Source organism: Schistocerca cancellata, chromosome 6 (genome assembly GCF_023864275.1).
Source record: "Schistocerca cancellata isolate TAMUIC-IGC-003103 chromosome 6, iqSchCanc2.1, whole genome shotgun sequence".
Taxonomy (NCBI): domain Eukaryota; kingdom Metazoa; phylum Arthropoda; class Insecta; order Orthoptera; family Acrididae; genus Schistocerca; species Schistocerca cancellata.
The window spans coordinates 710,855,816-710,865,955 of record NC_064631.1 but is presented as its reverse complement, the minus strand read 5'-3'; the positions used below and the strand labels follow the sequence as shown (position 1 = coordinate 710,865,955).

Below are 10,140 nucleotides of genomic sequence, written 5' to 3'. Positions count from 1 at the left end.
ATTTTCACTCTACAGCGGAGTGTGCGCTGATATGAAACTTCCTGGCAGATTAAAACTGTGTGCTGGACCGAGACTCGAACTCGCTACCTTTGCGTTTCGCGGGCAAGTGCTCTACCAACTAAGCTATCCAAGCACGACTCACGCCGCGTCCTCACAGCTTAGGTAGGAGACGAGGTACTGGCGGAATTAAAGCTGTGAGGACGAAGTGTGAGTCGTGCTTGGGTAGCTCAGTTGGTAGAGCAGTTGCCCTCGAAAGGCAAAGGTCCCGAGCTCGAGTCTCGGTCCGGCACACAGTTTTAATCTGCCAGGAAGTTTCATATGTTATACTAGCTTGTAGCGTATCAGAAGCGTTTGCGTCAGTAATTTTGCACCAAGTGACGTGGTGCAATCGATAGAGAATTTAATTCCTATTCGTGAGAAGCAAGATGCGTATCTCTGTCATGCCACCCTTCGTTTCGTATGTTTCCCTAAATTAGTTCATTCGAATGCCCGAATAGTTCTCAATGAACGAAATATTCCGGGCTATTTTGTCGTGGTCGAATGGATTTCACATTAAAACACAACGTTTCGTCATCATCTGCGGAGGACATTTTCAAGGGGGATCGTAGCTTCAATGTATACTCTATACTCCTACTCTTTGTTGTTAATGTTATCTCGCTTTTTTTTAACAAAAAACTGCAGTTAAAGAGAGATGTTATTTGTTACACCAAGACGGAGTCTGCTGAAAATATTTCTGCGAGTCAGAAGATGTGTCGGTTGGCGCATTGGAGAACAGTCATTAAGCAAAGAACGAACCTAAAAGGAAGGAATTAAGCATAGATTTCAACGTCCCATCTACGGTAACGTCATTATAGAAGGCACAATAATTTAAAAGAAATCTAAGAAAATTCTGTTTGTGTTTCATGTTAGTACCTAACTGTAAATGCAAGCAAAATAACTTACATCCTCTTGTAATGGTACTTGAATTACGCAACCATTACGGCACCTCACCTCAACCTCTCCATACCAGCAATATTCTACTGTGTTTCTGTAAAATAGTTAACATATTTCTGTGATAATATTCAGATTTGATTTCATTAATGTAGAGGTACTTCGATACATCGACATGTATATATTGCAATGATATTAATCTTATGTGTGTTCTTTCTTTTGTCACTATGATCATTGACGGACTTGTAACTCTGATTTTTGGGCGCATAAGCGGTTATTGGAGAGTCAAGCTTTGGTCGTCATGTTAAAAAGACGCAAATTGTAGTCAGTCTATGAAATGTGAACTTAAACAGTGAGGAAGATATTTTCAAGTATGTTTTATATTGTGAAGTGATGTTTTGGAACGAGTTACGTGATATTGCAACAAAAGTAACAAAAAAGAAGTGCAACTTAAATTCGGAGTGCTGATTACTTTTTTACATCACCATTGTCCTAACTGCCTATTGGTTTCTGTCTCGGGTTCTTCGGCTGACGTTCATCTAATGATTTTTCTGACGTTTCGCCAGCACGAGTGGCTGGCATTGTCAAAGCTTCACCCTTCATTGCCGGAGGTGAACTGGGCCAGTTCACCACCGGCAACGGAGGGTGAAGCTTTGACAATGCCAGCCACTCGTGCTGGCGAAACGTCAGAAAAATCATTAGATGAACGTCGGCTGAAGAACCCGAGACAGAAGCCAATAGGCAGTTTGTCAACAAGTGGCCACGATAGCCTTAACAATTTTGTACCATTGTCCTAACTTGCAAAAGTTTAATCTTCAAGAATGGTTTATGAAACACATCTATAAAACTTTTGAATATCGCAGAATAACACCTAGGCCTCTTTGCATCCGAGCTTGGAATCATCACTACCTAGATTTTCGACGATTGAGCCATGAGTTCACAACGAGACTAGCGTGGGAAACACGAAAAGATGAGTGCCTAGTTTATCCATTATTTCAAGAAATGACTTTATTATATGCTAATGACACCTGCCACATAATATAACTTTGTTGTTGCCCGAAAATGCAATATGTAGCAGCGTGAACAACACTACAATCATTATTAATTTTTGACCTTTGTTGTGGTAGGGTTGTTAGACTCTGTGTAGAAGTGGGGAAATCAGGTCAAATACTACGGTATGAGTAAGGTACAAAAACTCTGTCGTAGTTCCTTGGGATTTCACAGAGATGAATGCCTCAAATTGCGAACATTAGTCAGCCTCTCAGAATGGCTTGCAATCACTCACTGGCCCTTTGACCGACGTAGAGGTAGCTTCAACTTAATTATTAATACATCTGGCAGCACGAGCTTTGTCCTCCAGCAACTCCTCCCTTTCCCTGTCTATGCCACTTCTCCTCTTTCTTTCCACCCTCCCCCCCCCTTCTCACTGACACACACACACACACACACACACACACACACACACAAGGGAGAAAGTTGCTTAGGCGGGCCGGAGCGTAACCCCTATGGCCTATAAGAACAAACTTAAAAGGCGGACAAAGCGCTTTTATATATCACTGCGGTGTTGTTAATAGCTGGCTTTAATAGGGGACGCGCGCGGACGACGGAGAGGAATGGGTGGCCAGACGGGCGCATGACGCACGGAGATGCGTGCACATTAATCAACATTAATCCGTCGTTACGTTGCGGCTGGCCGCGGACGGGTCGGATGTTGGCTGGACGGCCAGTAGCGCGGCCGCGTGGAGGGGGAACTGGCCCTGCCCTCCCTCCCTCCCTCCCTCCCACGCCCCCTCCACGGCACCACCCTGCGGCCGCGACTCTCACGTGGACTGTGGGAGCAGCTGAGTCAGGCGGTGCGCGCTGGCTGTCCACGGAACAGGTGGTCGACGCGACGGCCCGCATCCTGTGCGGGCTTTTGATGTCACTCTTGCCGGCTTGCGGATTAGTCTTATTTGGAAGTGAGATTGGCATCACGATAAGTGAGATTAGGTTTCGCTATTCAGGTCCTGTCCGTTTGCGGACCATTAGATCGAAGGCTGTGTACAAAGGCGAACAACTTTCAATCGGGAAGAACTGGTGCTCTGAATTTACTTTATACCACCGTACACGGAGGCGGGTATACTGCTAGGAGCTCACGCAGCGCCAAAGAGCCAGCCTGGGTAACAACGTCGCTTTCAGACTGCTTGCTATTTGTGGTCCATAGTCTGACGACAAAGCAATGACGAAGCATAATTCTGACAGTATTTTAGGGGCAGGAAGTCTGCCATGTCAAGGACAACATTAAGAAAATGGACAAGGAAAATAAATTAAAACCAAACATGAGACTGAAACTTCCTGGCAGATTAAAAGTGTGCCGGACCGAGCCTCGAACTCGGGACCTTTGCCTTTCGCGGGCAAGTGCTCTACCAACTTTTTTTTTTTTTTTTTTTTTTTTAAATCTCATTCTGTTCGCTTTCGTTCGTTGCATCTGCTCGGGGCGGACGTCGTAAGACATCCGTTTAAGCTCGTTGTTGCTCGCTTAACTCAGTTTTTTTATTACAGAGGGCAGCTAACCCTGTGACCGAACACGCTGAGCTACCGTGCAGGCATAACTGAGCTACCCATGCACGACTCACGCCCCTTCCTCACAGCTTTACTTCTGCCAGTACCTCGTCTCCTACCTTCCAAACTCTACAGAAGCTCTCCTGTGAACCCAGCAGATCTAGCACTCCTGAAAGAAAGGATATTGCGGAGACATGGCTTAGCCACAGCCTCGGGGATGTTTCCAGAATGAGATTTTCACTCTGCAGCGGAGTGTGCGCTGATATGAAACTTCCTGGCATTCTGGAAACAATGTTGAATGAATTCCAAACAGCCAGTTGTTTTAATATATCCGTTTACAAAACAGCGTAACCAGCCAATTATGTTTAAAAACACACTATTTTAAGTTCTGGGCGTACGCGACAGTTAAAATTCGTGATGTTAGGGATAATTCCGCAACAGCTGGAAAAATTTTTGTTCATTGACATTGTTTCGCGGCCTAAGGCCGCATCATCAGGTGCAGCCTACATGGCAAAGAGTAGTGTACAGTGTCACCACTCTGTGGATATTAAAATTAATAAAGGGATGGCTAAAATATACTCAAAACGTTAATAGGTCATACGCATACCCTTCGCTCCTGGTCAAAATTTACTATTCAGTGAATATTGTCAGCCGGCCGCTGTGGCCGAGCGGTTCTAGGCGCTTCAATCCGGAACCGCGCTGCTGCTACGGTCGCAGGTTCGAATCCTGCCGCCGTCATAATTATGCGGGCTGTTATGCCGTGGTCGCTACTGCGAGCCAGTGGGTGTGTTGGACCTTCCATCGAGCTACAGACCCCCTTGAAGATGTCTCCCGTCGAAACGTTGGAAATTGACACTGAATTCATCAACCGACCACAGCATAACAGTCCGGATAATTATAACGGACGTGACATTTCCGGCCGAGAAAGTCTACATTTTAGTATCATGTGAATAATTTCATTCAAGTCTTTGGTACTTGTAAGTAGGCTGTTTAGGTTTTTATCTGCGTAACGTCACATAGCGCTCTGTATGAAAACCACTGGCTGTGCTGTGTGCAGTCTGTGGCTGGTTGGCATTGTTGGAATATTCGCTATTGTAGTGTTGAGCAGTTGGATGGGACAGCGCGTAGCGTTGGCGCAGTTGCAGGTGAGCCGCCAGCAGTGGTGGATGTGGGGAGAGAGATGGCAGAATTTTGAGAGCGGACGATCTGGACGTGTGTCCATCAGAAAGAGTAAATTTGTAATACTGTACATCATGAACTTTTAAGGTAAATACATTGTTTGTTCTCTATCAAAATCTTTCATTCGCTGACTATGCCTATCAGTAGTTAGTGCCTTCAGTAGTTGGAATATTTTACTTAGATGGCAGTACTGGCGCTCACTGTATTGCAGTAGTTCGAGTAACGAAGATTTTTGTGAGGTAAGTGATCCTGAAAGGTATAGGTTATTGTTAGTCAAGGCCATTCTTTTGTAGGGATTTTTAAAATTCAGATTGTGTTGCGCTAAAAATATTCTGTGTCAGTTTAGTGTTGATCAGAATAGGTAAAGAGAGAAATGTCTGAGTACGTTCAGTTCTGCTCAGCTGTTTGAAAATCAAATAACGTAAGGGGTTTACAAGCACAGTAATTCATAAATTTTTCAAAGGGGATGTTTCATACTTTAATAATTGTTGTTAGAAAACTCAAATAATTCACATTGATGGAAACTTTGAGGATCAAGAACAGGACCCTAACACTGGTTACGTGTCGTATGTAAGTGAAGTTCCCATTAAACATAAACAATAAACATCACAAATATACGAGTATTAAAGCAATGCAATGATCCAAGTCTGAATAATCTGTTCAATGCTTGGATGTGTCAAAACGATGATCCGCTGCGACGAGGGTGCTGGAAAGAATTACACAATCTCGCCTCCTCATAGGAACTGCTCCACTGAATTCCTTCTTCTCACTGCCAGTCATCTTAGAGCATTCACATTACGCCACGTTGCAACATTGTCATACTGCTTCCATCCTAGGCCCATTTAGAACAATCCGGAAGCATTTTTGCCTCACTGTTCACTCCATGATGCTCACCCTTCGGCGATAGGCTTCTGATTGAAGTCCTTTCGGCGTACTAACTTCGCGTCCTCACAGCTTTTGCTTTGGTGCGTTACCACATCCCAGGCACAGAGGGACTTCCCACCTCATTTCCTTTCCTGACCATTAAAATTCTGACCAACGATTCCCTATTCGTGTCTCAGCGACATGACGATTTTTTTTTACATTTGAATTACAAAAGAAACATAATTCTTCACTACATTCACCGAAAGGAATAGATACATTTGATAACATAAAATAATAATAATAATAATAATAAACCCCGTGGATAATACATCAATATTTACTTCTACATATTCATGTACATACTCCACAAGCCACTTACGGTGCGTGGTGGAAGGTATCCTGTACCACTACTAGTAGCCTATTTTCCTGTTCAACTCGCAGATAGAGAGAGGGAGTAGCGACAATCCACAGGCTTCCGTATGAGCACGGCGCTGATGACCTCGATGTTGAGCGCCCATAAACCCCAACACACACACACGTATGAGCACTATTTTCTTACATCATACGCTCGTGATCCTTACGCGAAATGTTTGTTGGCGGCAGTAGAATCGTTCTGCAGTCAGCTTCAAATGATGGTTCTCTAAATTTTTCCTCGACGTTCGCCATAAAGCACATTGCGTTTTCTCCAGCGATTCCCATTTGAGTTTCCGAAGTATCTCCGTAACACTTGAGTTTTTCGAACCTACCGGTAATAACTCTAGCAGCTGGCCTCTGAATTGCTTCGACCTGGTGCGGATCCCATATACTCCAGCAGTACTCATGAACAAGTCGCACCAGCGTCTTATATGCTGTCTCTTTTACAGATGAAATACAGTTTCTAAAATTCTCGCAGTAAGCTGAAGTCGACCCTTCGCCTTTCCTACCACAATCCTCTCACTCTCGTCCCATTTCATATCGCTTTGCAACTTTGCGCCCTGATACTTAAACGACGTCACTGTGTCAAGCAGGACACTATTAATGCTGTATTCAAATACTACGTAGGCAACGGCCTTGCCGCAGTGGATACACCGGTTCCCGTAAGATTACCGATGTTAAGGCCGGCCGCGGTGGTATAGCGGTTCTAGGCGCTCAGTCCGGAGCCGCGTGACTGCTACGGTCACAGGTTCGAATCCTGCCTCGGGCATGAATGTGTGTGATGTCCTTAGGTTAGTTAGGTTTAAGTAATTCTAAGTTCTAGGGGACTGATGACCATAGATGTTAAGTCCCATAGTGCTCAGAGCCATTTGAACCGAAGTTAAGCGCTGTCGGGCGTGGCTTGCACTTGGATGGGTGACCATCCGGCCCGCCATGCGCTGTTGCCATTTTTTCGGGGTGCACTCAGCCTCGTGATGCCAACTGAGGAGCTACTGGACCGAATAGTAGCGGCTCCGGTCACTGAAAACCATCATCACGACCGGGAGAGCGGTGTGCTGACCACACGCCCCTCCTATCCGCATCCTCAACTCAGGATGACACGGCGGTCAGATGGTCCCGATGGGCCACTTGCGGCCTGAAGACGGAGTGCAAATACGAGGTGCATTCATGTTCTAAGGCCTCCGATTTTTTTTCTAATTAACTACTCACCCGAAATCGATGAAACTGGCGTTACTTCTCGACGTAATCGCCCTGCAGACGTACACATTTTTCACAACGCTGACGCCATGATTCCATGGCAGCGGCGAAGGCTTCTTTAGGAGTCTGTTTTGACCACTGGAAAATCGCTGAGGCAATAGCAGCACGGCTGGTGAATATGCGGCCACGGAGAGTGTCTTTCATTGTTGGAAAAAGCCAAAAGTCACTAGGAGCCAGGTCAGGTGAGTAGGCAGCATCAGGAATCACTTCAAAGTTGTTATCACGAAGAAACTGTTGCGTAACTTTAGCTCGATGTGCGGGTGCGTTGTCTTGGTGAAACAGCACACGCACAGCCCTTCCCGGAAGTTTTTGTTGCAGTGCAGGAAGGAATTTGTTCTTCAAAACATTTTCGTAGGATGCACCAGTTACCGTAGTGCCCTTTGGAACGTAATGGGTAAGGATTACGCCCTAGCTGTCCCAGAACATGGACACTATCATTTTTTCAGCACTGGCGGTTACCCCAAATTTTTTTGGTGGCGGTGAAACTGTGTGCTTCCATTGAGCTGACTGGCGCTTTGTTTCTGAATTGAAAAATGGCATCCACGTCTCATCCATTGTCACAACCGACGAAAAGAAAGTCCCATTCATGCTGTCGTTGCGCGTCAACATTGCTTGGCAGCATGCTACACAGGCAGCCGTGTGGTCGTGCGTCAGCATTCGTGGCACCCACCTGGATGACACTTTTCGCATTTTCAGGTCGTCATGCAGGATTGTGTGCACAGAACCCACAGATATGCCAACTCTGGAGGCTATCTGTTCAACAGTCATTCGGCGATCCCCCAAAACAATTCTCTCCACTTTCTCGATCATGTCGTCAGACCGGCTTGTGCAAGCCCGAGGCTGTTTCGGTTTGTTGTCACACGATGTTCTGCCTGCATTAAACTGTCGCACCCACGAACGCACTTTAGACACATCCATAACTCCATCACCACATGTCTCCTTCAACTGTCGATGAATTTCAATTGGTTTCACACCACGCAAATTCAGAAAACGAATGATTGCACGCTGTTCAAGTAAGGAAAACGTCGCAATTTTAAGTATTTGAAACAGTTCTCATTCTCGCCGCTGGCGGTAAAATTCCATCTGCCATACGGTGCTGCCATCTCTGGGACGTATTGACAATGAACGCGGCCTCATTTTAAAACAATGCGCTTGTTTCTATCTCTTTCCAGTCCGGAGAAAAAAAATCGGAGGCCTTAGAACCTGAACGCACCTCGTACTACGTGTTTGTTTTTCCTATTCGTGCGCATTAACTTACATTAGTCCATATTTAGAGCTAGCTGCCATTCATCATTAAACTAGAAATTTTTTCTAAGTCATCATTTATCATCCCTCAATCACATATCTTTGACACCTTTCTGCACACCACAGCATCATGAGCAAATAGATTGTTGCTCACCCTGCCCGCTAGATCATTTTTTTATACAGAAAACAATATCGGTCGTGTCACACTTCCTACGGATATAAGAGCCAGTGTTAAAACATCCATAACGTGCAGTATTCGCATTACAAAGTAAAAGTCTAACTCTACTCCAACGCCGAGATCCCTGAAGAGCGACAATTCAAGCACTGTTGGGACAGAAACCCATCCGCGTTTCAAGCTACGTTTGTAATCTGTACACACTACGTTTTGTGTGGTATGTACGAGTATCGCTGGTGCATATGACCAACAGCTTGGCTCCTTGCAAGACCGAATTTGCCACTATTACCTTCAAGACCATTCCGCAACAGATTTAACTTACTTGTTCCATTTTTAAGTACGTTTTTTTAAATATCCATTCCATTCCATTACCATTCCGCGTTTCTCGGCCGCTCTGTTACTTTCCACTTGCTCTACGATAAAAGTGTATTTCCTCAAATTATTTTTTGCTGCGGCGTCGTGGAACTATTTTGATTCCTGGACACTGAACAGTCATTTAGGTCAGAGTAAGTGTTCATAGATTTCTGGTGGCTCTATTGCAAATACTTGTTTTCTCACGTGATGATGTATCGAAATCGCTTAATACCCTCTTCCTGAAACAAAATGTTGACTTAAACTTTGTGGCAGATTAAAATTGTGTACCAGACCGAGATCCGATCTAGGGACATTTATCTTCCGCGAGCAAGTGCTCTATCAACTTTTTTTAAACTTTTTCCGCTTTAATAATAAATGAAAAGCACCAGTTTGCGTTTGTTCTACAATATTACTTTTATTGTAAACCGGTTTTCGGCTTACAAGGCCATCTTCAGACATTTACTGAGTATTATCACGAAAGAAGTTAAATGTTAGCAGACAACATTGGAAGAGAAGTAACACATATAGACTGGTGTAGAAACATACAGTAAGTAGCATCTTTGCAGTGAAAAAGTAAAAACTGAACTGTACATGAATAACAATGGAGTAGACACGAAAACCTTTCGCACAAAATAGGAATAGCATGCCTACATAACAGTTTCTATTAATAAACAAAACTAATAAAATAAAATAAAATTAGTACTAGACAAGGCTTCTACAGGAGGTATGAAACATGGAGAGTGATACACAACAAATTAAAAGAAGAGACAGTTATCATTGTAAATACAGAATACACAAGGAACTTAAGCAATATCAATAGGATAAACAGAAATAAATAAATGCAGGGAAATGGAGGTGTTTGAGGGAACCTACAGTCTAAGAGTGTGGTGGTACTGCATTTTAACATTAACATTATAATCAAAGCAGTGGCTGTGTAACAGATTTCATTAAATAAATGAGCAAAATAAAATATGAACAGTATTTGAGACAACTACAAGGGGTGTTAAACATGGACAGTAATACAAGTACCAGTTAAAAGAAAACCTTAACTATTGAAACTACAGTCTATGGGGAATACAAAGACAACTTCAACAAAACAAAACAACTTAATGAATACAGGAAAATGGGAATATGTAGGAAGAGAGAGTGTGGGAAGTAATGAACAGAGATGATTGTATGAA

The 10,140-nt window shown here is 44.0% G+C and overlaps 1 non-coding gene across 1 annotated transcript; it reads left to right on the top strand.

Moving 5' to 3' along the window:
* Positions 1-215: 215 nt before the first annotated feature.
* On the top strand, positions 216-290 carry Trnas-cga (transfer RNA serine (anticodon CGA)). Its single transcript has one exon. It is a non-coding gene; the product is annotated as a tRNA-Ser (tRNA).
* Positions 291-10,140: the final 9,850 nt, after the last annotated feature.